Genomic DNA, 14,963 nt, shown 5'->3' with positions numbered 1-14,963 from the left:
AACTGCTCCAGGCCAATGCCGGAATGATTCCTTTGAAATGGGCACGGCCGGTTTCCTTCCCCATCCTTCGGCAATCTGAGCTTGTGCTCCGTCTCTAATGATCCTATTGACGATGGGACATTAACCTCTTATCTTCCTTCCTTCTGGTTGTCATTCCTCTGTACAGTACCTCACGCTCGGACATTAGGCGGTTGTAGTGGGCGGAGCACCTGACAAACAACCGATCTGCGCACTTGTTTAAAAGCTGTACCTTCAGGAAGACATAACTACATACTAGCAAATTATGGTCCTAATTTTTGGCACGTGAGTGGTTACTGGGGCAGATATCTTGTAAGTGTGCTTTTTCCTTCTTAGCCGGCCGAAGTGGCCGTGCGGTTCTAGGCGCTGCAGTCTGGAACCGCGAGACCGCTACGGTCGCAGGTTCGAATCCTGCCTCGGGCATGGACGTGTGTGATGTCCTTAGGTTAGTTAGGTTTAACTAGTTCTAAGTTCTAGGGGACTAATGACCTCAGAAGTTGAGTCCCATAGTGCTCAGAGCGATTTTTTTTTCCTTCTTAAAATATGAGGTCAATCTGGTGATGTTGAATTGTGAGCTACCGACGTCCATTAGGCCTGTAAGGCATCTATAGAGAACACCACTTACCAGTTAACAGCTGCTCCGTTCCGACCCTGTGGAAAAAATTCAAATAGTCTTCGGCGATGCCTGGCCGTAAGCAGTGTCGTACACCGCATTATTGCGAAAGATACGAACTGACTGCCCTTGTAGATTGGCGTTCATACTCAGCATATGCTCCCCTCAGACATCAAATGCACGAGGAGCTCCACTATTTTTACGGTATGCTTCCCTAATACCGCATGGTTACAATGAAACTGCAGCTTGTCAGGAGGTTCAGTGTGGGCTGTAATTATCATATGGTACACAACAACCAGCTGAACATTACCGCAACTTCGGCACTCCTGAGTAGTCGCTGCACTCTGTAGTGTAAAATGTGCCTCGTTACTCCGTAGAATATTGCCCGGACACATGTCGTCAACTTTGATCCGTGCCAGAAACCGAAGAGAAAATTCAGAACGTTGCTGCGGTCCATGAGGTTTCAGTTTCTGCACGGTCTGGATCTTGTACGGGAAGCAGTGTAATACGGACGGAAAAACTTTCTGTACTGTTTACCATGGAATGGACAATTCTCGTGACACTGCACGAGACTAGCACTACTCGTAGCACGTGCTGCGTGGTCAGCTACAGCAAGAGGAACCTCGGGGATGGGACGTCTTCCTTTTCCATCTGCATCACCCACCTCACCTGTGTTTTCGAAGTTCATCTTCATCTTTAAACCATTTAATCATATCGGACCTCTTCTCATACTTTTCACTGCGGCACTCTAGGTGCTGCTTTTCACATAACACAGTTTCGCTAATAGCAAAGGGCCAGATGTCATACAAATAGACAGCGCCAAACTTGCACCTGCTGGCCAAAACTGGAACTAACTTTTGTCCAGCGTAAATAGGTTCCGCATCAGCGCTTTATCATATCTGTCAAATTTCACTGCCAAACGATAATTACAGCCCAACTGGACTTCCGTGTGTAGCTGCACTTCAATTGCCTGTAAGCACCCGGTACATACTGTACCTGCTTCGTATCGTATAAAAAACAAGAAACGCCGCGGCAGTAGTGGTAATAGAGCCCGAATTATCGAACGGGATTCGAATCTCGCTCGTACCGGATGCAAGTCCCATGCTTTTACTCCCTCGACGTGAAATACGTCGTTCTAAACGAACTGCAGATGCTACATTCATGTCGTGATAACACTGTGACACAGCAAAGATGCAAGATCTGTTATCGAGTGCTGTGGTTATTCACTTACTTTATTACCATGTCTTCATATACGAATGAGTCTAAATTGAGAACAAACTGAGATGTTGTACAATTCACATGCCAAGTCGGTCCACAAAGTTTCGAAACTGGGTTAACAAAAAAATAGAGAAACGTTAAAATGGTGATTTTAATGTTTCAGGTGTTCTACGTAGTGTGCCTCTCCGCTCCCCTTCACCTGAGTGCAACACACAGAACGTTCATACAGCCATATTAAACTGCCAGGAAAGTCTTTTGTGGGACTTTGTTCAGCGTGCGCGTCACATTGGGTTCAATGCCGGTAAAGTCGTCAAAGCGTTTACCCTTCATGTGAATTTCTGCGCGTTGTCGTTTTGTGGTTGGGTCGTATCATGACACAAAGTCTCGTCATGCGTGATGGATTTTTCCAGAAAAAATCAATTCGAGTTCTGCATTCAATCCAGTTCCGGCAGGCATCCAGGTGTCGTGCTTCTTGTTCAGGAGTGAAGAGGTGCGGGATAAACTTTGCACTCACTTTTCTCGTCTTCAAAACATTCCGGAAATTCTCTCGAACACTTTATTTAGCGATGTTGTTCCATTACGATTTGTGACACAACAACGCTGAAGGAAGTAAAATTAGGGTTTAACGACCGTAGGCATCGAGGTCATTGAAAATGGAGCACCTTTCAAAGGAACCATCGCTGCATTTCCCAGGACAGATTTGGGGAAATTGCGGAGAACCTAATGAGGATACGTGAATAATGGAAACTGAAACCAACAGCTCATATAGTAATTCAAATGTCGTCTATTCAAAACAAGCTACTAGTTTCAACCCGAAAAACAATCATCTTGAGGTCCCAAGCATAATCTGCCATCAACGTACGAACCACAATGACATAGACCAACAGAGTCATTGTGGTTTGTAGGTTGATGGGAGATTACGTTTCGGGTCTGAAGATGGCCCTTTTTCGCGTCGAAAATGGTAGGATGTTTCGAATAAACTCCGTCTGGATCACAATAGACTGCGCTGACTCCGCTCATACGCATTGGAACAAAATTAGTCTCAAAAGTTTCTAGACAGACGGTTTACATTTCAAGCTTAAACGAAAGCGATTACTATTTATTGATTAGAATACACGCTGCAGCGAACAGAAAGTATTAATCCTGTGCAATGTCAATAAGTTGAAAAGAATGGGAGGAATCACCCTACTGCATACGCCTTCTATAGATTGACGTAGTAAGAACGTTCATATTCAGTGAATGTCACAACTTGCAATCTGAAGGTCTTCGTTAAACATCACTCTCACAATAAGATGTCAAAAGCCAAGCGGGTGTTACTGATAAACTAAAAGTACTTGAGTAAGAATACACTGGTTCGTAACATGCAGATAAAACTGTTCTCAAACTTTATACGAGTTAGACAGGTGTAACAAGAGAGCTATATAGGCGGCAATTTGTGGGGGATAGATCCAATGGCGAAATTTTCGTCAACGGCTAGAATGTGTTCATGGAAGACTGACGTTAAACGAGATGAGTGAATAACATTACGCAACGATACCGGGAAGCATTGCGGCAAGACACCTAGCCAGCGAGGATCATGGGAACAGATCACGACGTTACACCAGTATACACATAGATGCAACATTCCGGCGCTCCTGTAACAAAGGCAGTATACCTGCTTCGACGACGTGAGACTTAGAAGTAGCAAAGTCGTGGATAGTGCACTTCAGAAACGTGTTCCCGACACGCAATCGCTTACTCGGAATGAACAACGAATACCAGAAAATTCATGATGACTGTGGGCATTAGTCATTAATCGTTTCAAAATTTTCATGGAACAAGCACTGCGCTGCGCCACTGTATATTTGCAAAACGCGGTGGTGAATAATCACGTGCTTGAGATACTTACAACGTCCAATGCCGGAAGACTAACGTAATCAATTAACCACTTCAGTCGCCCATCTCTTCGTTACCAATAGAGTGAGAAGTTGTGGCACTTCGTATGCTTCCTCACTCCCCAAATACGGTGAAGCCTATTGTATCCCATATTTATTCTGAGCCCCATAAGGCTCCACAGTGAGACACCGCCAATGCAAGGATTACCCACAGCTCCTGGAGAGACAAATCCGTCATCGCGGTCTTCACCAATGGGAGGAAGCGCTATTGTCTGACAATAGTAAGAGCGGCAAAACGATATACATAATACTGTGTCATAAAGGTCTGCGCCATAAGAGAGAAAAGGTACCTAGAGGTTAAATGTGGCATTTGGCAATGTGGCTGTACGAAATACCTTCAACACTTGTGCGGTCAGACACGATTTCTATTTGTGTCATCTGTAAGTAGTTCATCGGGTCACGTGAATTTGTTACATCCACCTCAATACACATATCTTGCATATATTGTTGCACATCGAAGTAATTTGCAGAGAATCTATATAGAAAAAAAATCCTTTGAAAAACCGTGTCAATGTACCATGTTGCTCCTGCTACACGAAAAATAAATATCTACGATCACTCTCTCAGGCAAGCAAATTAAAAAGGGCACGTACAAGGTGTGACGGATATAATTGCAGATATTTTTATGATATATGTTCAGATATTTTTATATGTGTTGCCTTAATACGTACACACGTCATGTGTTTGTTATTTTTCTTTGCGTCGAAAAGTCTTCCCGCAAACGCATTTTATAATTTACTACCTGTTGTTTGTTGCACGGTCGTAACTGCATTGCTAAGTGGACTATGCCTGTCAGTATAGACCCACCGTTTTGTGTCCTCGCGTCCACACTTTAACCCCTGACCTGCTGTCGAGGGGAAAATAAGCAAGTACTTGGAGGTGCTAACCACCCTAAAAACATACGACTTGTAATATCAATAATTATTAGCCTGCAAATGACATAAATACTGAAGTTGTTCAGTATATTGTCCTAACTCACCAGTACAATTATCTGCACTCTTTATAATACCACAGAAATATGTACGATTTGTGACAAAGCCCATGACTAATCGGCTAAGCCCTAACAACTGCCTGGTATAGTGTGTTGGTCGTAGCTCATTCTTACAGTTACGAGCACACGTAATGACATATCTCTCCACGTGTCGGCACTGCTCATCTTTTTACTTGCATTACTGTAGATGTCACAAGATGACACGAGGCAGAACCATATTTCAGCTAGAAGTGGAAGCCACAGACAGCAAATACTTCTGATTTCATGCGAGGAAAATAATGTGGTACTTACAGTACTACGATAAAGGCAAGGTATGAAATGATAGCACATGCGTGAGCTGAGCAAGAATCTCTGAAGTCCCGTGTTAGGCGTAGAAAACTGGGTGTTACAGAAGGATTGTGCAACTCATACCGTTGAAAGGCAGCGATGAACACAGCATGGAATTTGACAATGCACCTCCTATGCCTAGGCACTATATTACGGTATATCAATGGAGGCGAATATGATTCACCATATGATGAAACTACTATAGGGTGAGGCACCTTTCAGAAGAGAAACGGCGCCTCTTTCCTGAATGGCCAATCGCTTGAGAAGCTGTCTGCTGAAAAAATCTGAGGTCTTGTCGATAGGCTCATCACTCGTGGTATTCTAAACAGTTTTAGTTTAGAATCGGATAGTAGTTACAAACAAAAACATTTCTCAGGAATACACTCAGTATTGCTGCGACGGTTAGAAGCTTGTAACCCAGCGCAAATCAACTCCGCGAGTACTGATTGTTTTTCGCCAGTAATAATGTGTTATATCTTTCTACATATTATCATTAACTTATTTACGCAACGAGATGGACATGAAAAGTTTTCTGAGGTACATACGGTCCTTTCCAAAGATAGAAATAGTTCATGCGTGAGTCGTGAAGAATAGATAACTCCGAATTTTTAAAATGTTTTCGATGTTCTTACGTTTATACATTTTTCAATCTATATGTGCGCTATAAGTGCAATATTTTTATTTCTTTCGTGTTTCGCATCCTTTTTTATGTAACTAATTTCTTGATATCTAGTTCTGTACTTTGCATTCGAACATCTTTACCATGAATAAGTATAAATAACTAATCGTATTTTTGTACCAGTGCAGTTCATACGAGGACTTCCGTGTTACACTGTTTACAAACATTACTGTAAAAACATCAGAAACGTTGATACAGACATTCACAGTTACCTCCGGCAGTAGACTTAGAGTAGTGTCAGTGATAATTCTCTCGTAAATTTATTTTAGAGAGTTTTATTTTTTTATCCAAGAAATGCGGCTTCGTTCTTCGTACTAAAAAATTCTGCAAAAACATGTCTTGTAAACGACGTGCAAATAATTTCTACCTTGTAGTATTGGTGGACAGACACACATTTAGTTGAAATATGTTACTAAAATAAATAAGAAAACATTTTTAGTAGGTACAGCATACGTCGTAGCAACGGGAAGCAGTCCTGAAATTGTCTAGTAACTGAAAGACTTCATCCATTTGAAGCGAAGGAGTACGCGCAAAGAAAGGCTCCATTGATACAATAGCATGAAAAGATCCACTTATAAGGTATTCTGTGCTTTTATGATAACAAAAAATTTTAAATGTCGAAGGTCGCGAAGTAAGTATGTATCACATATTTTATCCTGAAATTATCAGTTTTGAATATCATGCTATCTCATAAGCAAACTTCGAGATATTTGGATGGAGTATCGTAATTTACTTGTGATACAATATCAGATTTAAAACGAGTAATTTCAGGATAAAGTGTATGATGCACAGTTTCTTTGCGACATTCGAGATATCCGTTGTTATCACAAGGAAACACTTTTCCCGAACAAATCTTTGATATTTAATGACACAAAGGGTCTTTCCTTGTGTAAAGGAATATGTGACAGGATATTAAAACTTCACGAATGCAGAGGATATAGTTCATCTCTAAAGTACGAGTATAGCAACGATTTTGCATCTACAGCAAACACAGCTTTTGTTACATAGCTCAACACAACATAATATAATAAAGATTCACAACGTTAATACTTAGCTCCCAGCAAAGCCACACATGTTATTGAAAGTTTTCAGAAATAACTGCAACCAGGCGACATCTTTGTGAGATAAAAAAGGTTTATATATGAGGGCAGTTCAATAAGTAATGCAACACATTTTTTTTCTGAAACAGGGGTTGTTTTATTCAGCATTAAAATACACCAGGTTGTTCCCCAATCTTTTAGCTACACAACACTATTTTTCAACGTAATCTCCATTCAATGCTACGGCCTTACGCCATCTTGAAATGAGGGCCTGTATGCCTGCACGGTACCATTCCACTGGTCGATGTCGGAGCCAACGTCGTACTGCATCAATAACTTCTTCATCATCCGCGTAGTGCCTCCCACGGATTGCGTCCTTCATTGGGCCAAACATATGGAAATCCGACGGTGCGAGATCGGGGCTGTAGGGTGCATGAGGAAGAACAGTCCACTGAAGTTTTGTGAGCTCCTCTCGGGTGCGAAGACTTGTGTGAGGTCTTGCTTTGTCATGAAGAAGGAGAAGTTCGTTCAGATTTTTCTGCCTACGAACACGCTGAAGTCGTTTCTTCAATTTCTGAAGAGTAGCACAATACACTTCAGAGTCGATCGTTTGACCATGGGGAAGGACATCGAACAGAATAACCCCTTCAGCGTCCCAGAAGACTGTAACCATGACTTTACCGGCTGAGGGTATGGCTTTAAACTTTTTCTTGGTAGGGGAGTGGGTGTGGCGCCACTCCATTGATTGCCGTTTTGTTTCAGGTTCGAAGTGATGAACCCATGTTTCATCGCCTGTAACAATCTTTGACAAGAAATTGTCACCCTCAGCCACATGACGAGCAAGCAATTCCGCACACATGGTTCTCCTTTGCTCTTTTTGGTGTTCGGTTAGACAACGAGGGACCCAGCGTGAACAAACCTTTGAATATCCCAACTGGTGAACAATTGTGACAGCACCACCAACAGAGATGTCAAGTTGAGCACTGAGTTGTTTGATGGTGATCCGTCGATCATCTCGAACGAGTGTGTTCGCACGCTCCGCCATTGCAGGAGTCACAGCTGTGCACGGCTGGCCCGCACGCGGGAGATCAGACAGTCTTGCTTGACCTTGCGGCGATGATGACACACACTTGGCCCAACGACTCACCGTGCTTTTGTCCACTGCCAGATCACCGTAGACATTCTGCAAGCGCCTATGAATATCTGAGATGCCCTGGTTTTCCGCCAAAAGAAACTCGATCACTGCCCGTTGTTTGCAACGCACATCCGTTACAGACGCCATTTTAACAGCTCCGTACAGCGCTGCCACCTGTCGGAAGTCAATGAAACTATACGAGACGAAGCGGGAATGTTTGAAAATATTCCACAAGAAATTTCCGGTTTTTTCAACCAAAATTGGCCGAGAAAAAAAATGTGTTGCGTTACTTATTGAACTGCCTATGTTCCTAGCGATCTGCAATCACTTCGCACGAGCAGCATTAAGTATCTATGACCGGACGACTTTTCCGGCGTAGCGGTAGTAAATTTACAGGGTGAACATCAATAAAACCGACAAACTGCAGAGGCGGATTCCTGACTGAAGATGAAGGAAAAAAGGTCCTATAAACATGTGCCCGGAAATGCATCGCTGCCGCGGTGCATGGAGTTGACGAATGAAAGTTTCTCTGACCACGTGCTGTGCGTACCTTGTGTGTTGCAGGCTGTGTGATTGACGCAGCGTACTGTAAGCAGCAGAATGGTCCTGTATTCACGTCGGGAACAAGTGGAGATGGTGTTTGTGAATGGCCAAGCAGACAAAAACGGTCGAGAGGCAGTACCAAAACAGGTACCCTCACAGACACGAACAGCATTACACAACATTTGAGGCCCTTTTGGGATTTTGTGTGATTGTGGGTCCTTTCCGACAGACGAACATGCGGGGAGGCGTCAGGCCTTCGCGTACACCAGATTTGGAGGACCGGGTTCCGCCTCTCGACCTTTTTCGTCTGCTTGGCCGTGCACAAACACCATCCCGGCTTGTTCCCGACATGAATACAGGATCATCCTGCTGCTTACAGTACTCTGCATCAATCATACAGCCTGCAACACACGAGGAACACACAGTACATGGTCAGAGGAACTTTTTATCCATCAGCGCCAATTACTGTAGCAACGCTGCATTTCTGGACAAATTTTCATAGGACCTTTTTCCCTCCATTTATAGTCAGGAATCTGCCCCTGCAGTTTGTCGGGTTTATTAACGTTCACCCTGTATACACACATACACTATGTGATCAAAAGTACATAGACACCTGGCCGAAAATGACTTTCAAGTTCGTGGCGCCCTCCATAGGTAATGCTGGAATTCAACATGGTGTTCGCCCGCCCTTAGCCTAGATGACTGCTTCCACTCTCGCAGGCATACGTTCAATCAAATGCTGGATGGTTTCTTGGGGAATGGCAGCCCATTCCTGACGGAGCGCTGCACTGAGTTTCATGAAATTTTGGTGGTTGGCGGCCTACACTTAAGTTCAAAAGCCGCGCGGGATTAGCCGAGCGGTCTAGGGTACTGCAGTCATGACTGTTCGGCTGGTCCCGGCGGAGGTTCGAGTCCTCCCTCGGGCTCGGGGGTGTGTGTTTGTCCTTAGGATAATTTAGGTTAAGTAGTGTGTAAGCTTAGGGACTGATGACCTTAGCAGTTAAGTCCCATAAGATTTCACACACATTTGAACATTTTTTTAGGTTCAAAATGGCGTCTTTGACAGAGGTGCGTTCCAAGCAGACAGCTGTCATTGAGTTTCTTTTCGTGGAAAACCAGCGCATCGCAGATATGCGCAGGCGCTTGTAGAATGTCTACAGATCCCTGGCGGTGAACAAAAGCACGGTGAGTCGTTGGGCGAAGCGCCTGTCATTGCCGTAACAAGGCCGCGTAAACATGCTCAACCTCTTGCGTGCCGACCGCCCGCATACAGCTATGACTCCTCCAATGTTGGATTTCAATGTGTTCGTCGGCACAAAAAGAGAAACAAACTTCTCTTTCACCATGACAACTCAAGGACTCCCATAAGCCAGCGCACCCGAGAAAAGCTCATAAGACGTCATTGGACTGTTCTTCCTCATCCACCCCACAGCCCTGATCTCGCACCTTCCGTTTTCCGTCTGTTTTGTCCAATGAACGATTCATTCTGAGAGAAGCAGTGCGTGGATGACGGGGAGGTTGCTGTGGTGTAACCGCAAGGCACCACACTGGCTACGTTGTAGGCTTGAAATCAGCCGCGGTCCGTCAGTACACATCGGACCCGCGAGTCGCCACTGTCAACGCTAGGAGACCGAGCGCCGACACTTGGCTGGTCTTACGAAACAAGCTAGCGCACTGCCCAGTTCTACAGCCGACTTTAATAGGAACGGTTCGCTTGTTATAGCTTCAGAGAATCTCATTTGCAGAGACGCTAGTTAGCATAGCCTTCAGCTAAGTCAGTAGCTACGACCTAGCCAGGCGCCACATACAGTTTATACATTGACCACTGATTTATATGTGTGAAGCAATCAAAATTATAAAGAAATATTCGGATTTCAGTCTATAACTGCACTTGTAAAGATTATTTTACAGAGTCAAGATCGACGTTCACCGCTTATGCTGAATTAAAGCAAAGTATTTAATTGTATTACAGTCTATAAAATTTCTAATCACCTAAGATGTTCCAGATACCTCCAGTCAAGTATTGTTGATTGATCCCCACGTCAGCCTACATCATCAACGCGCGCAATTAATGGCCACACCTCGTGATCATACTAAGAGTCAAATTGGGTGACTCAGTCGGGTCACCCCTTTTCCATGAGGCCCATAGCTCCGCCTCATGCATAACAGTTACTGATGCAGCAAGACGTTGTTTCCGACTTCGACCAATAGCCTGGTACTATGCGGGCACATAGACCCTTCCATTCAGTCGGCGTAATGGCTTCGCATTAAAATAGAGTTCTGTAACCAAAAGAGTGGGGCATGATATGGTGTATTGGAATCCTCAATAAAATCAACCGATTTTCAGAAAAAAATGTGTTGGATCATTTTTTAACGCTCCTCGTAACTTTATTGAAAATTATTCACTACCACTTTATTACAACAAGAAAATTTTGATACTTCACTTCGAAACCTCTCTCATTGATTTGTGATGCATTGAAGGTTGAGTAACTAGTTCTTTTGTTCATGGTCAACTTGATCAATAGTTCTTCATTAACAAGAGTTTTCAAGTTTTCCTTAAAATAAGAGCACCTTTACTTTTATCAGCTGGAGCGCTTTGCTCTATGTGATAGTTGTCAAACGAACTTAATTTATTTTGTGGCTTCTGTCCCTAATATAGCGTATAGTTCCATTCTGCGTTCTTTCTTTATAAAAAGGAGAATTTAAGATCCTTTGTATTTAAAGATAAACCCTGCCATTTAATGGTTAGTCTCTAGATAGATCAAGTTCCCTCCATGCGCCACAGCTATTTTCAGTTCATTTCAAGAGCAATTTACAAGTACACTCCAAGTAGACACATCCAGATTTGACTAACATGAAATTTCCTATTTGGAATCAAATACAGCGACGGTAAGACAAATGTAGCACTTATTGGGCGAAAGTTGAATTGCAAGAATGCAACATGCAACATTAATCCAAAACAACTGATATCAGTGTCGTGTATACAGTGTTCACGATTGTAGGTGTATACTAGAGCGAAAAGAACTCTGTAGAATTTTCTGGAATTTCTTTTTAGAAATGAATAGAACGGTATATGACCTTCTAGAGCGCTAAACGTGAAAGATTGGGCACAATCACCATACTTTAACAGAAAGGTTTCAATTTATTTTACTATATGAGCTGCCGAAACTTACCAATGACATAATGCCGTGTGTAAAGCAGATGATAGGCGACGTAACTGAAGCGATTTACTAAACAGCAAAGGAAGAGAATGACACAGTTTTGTTCGACGGATAGAATCGTTCCAATGACTCTTTTAAGTTTCATTTCTACTGACACTCGTGTTCTCTATCGCCATCAACACTTCGTAGTCTCAGACTGCAAAGTGCAGTGAAGTGGGACATCGCCATTTTCCCCCCACAGACAACTTCATGTTACTTACCTACGGAAGGATTCACGTAATAACTCTTGTTTTTTGCTCTTGAAAGAAAAGACCAATATCCTGAGTAGGGTAAAATTAGTATTATGATTTATATACTGTATGTACACTTTTAAAAACATTTTCATAATTCAATTGGTTTAATTGGCTCTAAGCACTATGGGACTTAACATCTGAAGTCATCAGTCCCCTAGACTTAGAGGTACTTAAGCCTAACTAACGTAAGGACTTCACACACATCCATGCCCGAGGCAGGATTCGAACCTGAGACCGCAGCAGCAGCGCTGTTCCGGACTGAAGCGCCTAGAACCGCTCTGCCACAGCGGCCGGCTTTTCATAAAGTAACTGATTTTGTATGACAGACGGCATTAATTATTTTTCCCGTCTAATAAAAAAAGTTCTGATAAATAAGTAACTGACCAACACCATATTATCAGCAAGTTTTTTTTGTAAGCAGGCCTGCATGAATCTTAGCACAGTGCAATGCAACATTATAGTTTAAGTTTTCATCGATACGTAAGTCAAAAACTTCTGCAGTGTTTACCAATTCTTGTTCAGCCATTGCACTTATAAATAGCGACATGTATTTTTGAGAGTAAAAATTTGGTAACCTATGTCTTTACAGGATCAGTTGTGGGCTTTTTTATACAAAGCCAGTTAAACACTCACGAAAAGGTCGTTTACTATCTTCGCTGTTATTATGACTAAACTACACTGATCGACACGCCTCCGAAGCTGGATGGTAAGAGTAAATGCCTGCCGTACGGAGGACCCGGCTTCGATTCCCGGTACTGCCACGGATTTTTCCTAGGTTGGGGACTGTTACGGAGTGCACTCAACCTTGTGATGTCAGTTGAGAAGCTATTTGACCGAGTAAAAGCTCCACGGTCTGGATAGTCTGTACAATAGGTGGGAGAGCGATGTGCTGACCATGTGCCCCCATCTGTATCGCGTCTGCATGACTTCGCAAGGCAGAGGATAACACGGCAGCCGGTAGACGTCCCTTGGTTCTTTGCGGCCTGATGAGGCTCTCATTTTTACATCGAAAGATTGAACGTTATGACCACATACTTAATAGCGTGTTGTTCCATTTCCGGAACGCACTGTAGCAGCGATTTTGCGAGGTACAGATTCGACAACTCCGTGGTAAGTTTTCGGAGGTATGTGGCACCAGATGTCTGGACACAGGTCACGCATTTCCCTCAAGCTACCTGCTGACGGTTTGTGTACGCGGAGCTAGCGCCCGATAGCGTCCCAGATATGTTCCATCGCGTGCAGAACAGACGAATTTGCCAGCCAAGACGTCAACGTTCCTCAAACTAATGTGGCACGATTCTGACCTTGTGGTGCTATCATCCGCTATAAGATGCCATCGCCGTCGAGGAAGACATCGAATAACAAGGGAGACACGTGTGTCCCGTAATAAGGCTCACATAGTCCTTATATGTCATGGTAACCTCGATTACTACGAAAGGTCACTTGGAAGCTCAAATGAATGTCCCTCGTAGCACAACAGTGCCCCAATTAACCTGCGTTCGTGGCAATCGTGCATGTTTCGAGCAGCCACTTGTCCAGATTACAGCGTACCTGCCCACAACTATCGATCTTGTGTCACTACAGAAAATCTTTCTTCCACACGAGAACAGATAATCACGGACTGCAATTGCAACAGGTGCTGGTGTTCACAGCGAGTTATGCGCAAGTTTATACCAAAGATTTCGGTGTCGGAGATACATTAAGGAAAAAATAACGACACACCACGAAGGAGTTATCCGAACGGGACGGAAATCCGTAGATGTGACGTTCACGTAAAGACAAACAAATGATTAAAGTCTAAGAAAAATTGGATGATTTATACAAGATTAAGAACTTCACCAATTGAGCAAGACGATAACAAGTTGATCCAGAACTGGCCTCTACGCAACCAGTTATTCGGCTTGGCATTGCTATATTCCTCCAGAGGGATATCGTACCAAATTCTGTCCAGTTGGCACACCAGATCATCAAAATACCGAGCTGTTTGGAGGGTCCTACCCGTAACGATCCGAATGTTCTCAATTCAGGGATAAACCGAGCGACCTTGTTGGCCACGGTAGAGTTTGGCAAACACGAAAACAAACCGTAGAAATTCTCGCCGTATGCGAGCGAGCATTATGGTTCAAATGGCTCTGAGCACTATGGGACTTAACTTCTGACGTCATCAGTCCCGTAGAACTTAGAACTACTTAAACCTAACTAACCTAAGGACATCGCACACATCCATGCCCGAGGCAGGATTCGAACCTGCGACCCTAGCGGTCGCGCGGTTCCAGACTGAAACGCCTACAACCGCTCGGTCACATCGGCCGACCGAGCATTATGTCTCTGAAATGTAAGCCCAAGGTGGCATGCCATGCAGGGCAACAAAACGGGGCGTAGAATATCGTAGGCATACCTGTGTACTGTAAGGGTGCCATAGGTGATAACCAACGATGACCTGCTGTGAAAAAAAATAGCACTCCAGACCATCACCCCTGGTTGCCAGGATGTATGATACGTGACAGTCAGGCTCGTATCTCACAGTTCTGTGGGGAGTCTCCAGACACGTCGTCGCTCGTCATCGGGCTTACTTCGAAGAGGGGCTCATAAATAAAGACCATTCTACTCCAATCAACGAGATTCCATGCCGAAGACGCATCTGGTATTCTTGGAATCTGAGAAGGTGTGTGATAGTGTAAAAATAAGCTAAATCTGGGAAAACCTTCAGAAAAGGGGAATTGGAAGGCTTTTTTTTTTTTTTTTTTTTTTTTTTTTTTTTTTTTTGTCATCAGTCTACTGACTGGTTTGATGCGGCCCGCCACGAATTCCTTTCTTGTGCTAGCCTCTTCATCTCAGAGTAGCACTTGCAACCTACGTCCTCAATTATTTGCTTGACGTATTCCAATCTCTGTCTTCCTTTACAGTTTTTGCCCTCTACAGCTCCCTCTAGTACCATGGAAGTCATTCCCTCATGTCTTAGCAGATGTCCTATCATCCTGTCCATTCTCCTTATCAGTATTTTCCACATA

The sequence above is a fragment of the Schistocerca americana genome, chromosome 3 (assembly GCF_021461395.2).
Source record: "Schistocerca americana isolate TAMUIC-IGC-003095 chromosome 3, iqSchAmer2.1, whole genome shotgun sequence".
Taxonomy (NCBI): Eukaryota; Metazoa; Arthropoda; class Insecta; order Orthoptera; family Acrididae; genus Schistocerca; species Schistocerca americana.
This window is presented reverse-complemented; position numbering follows the sequence as displayed.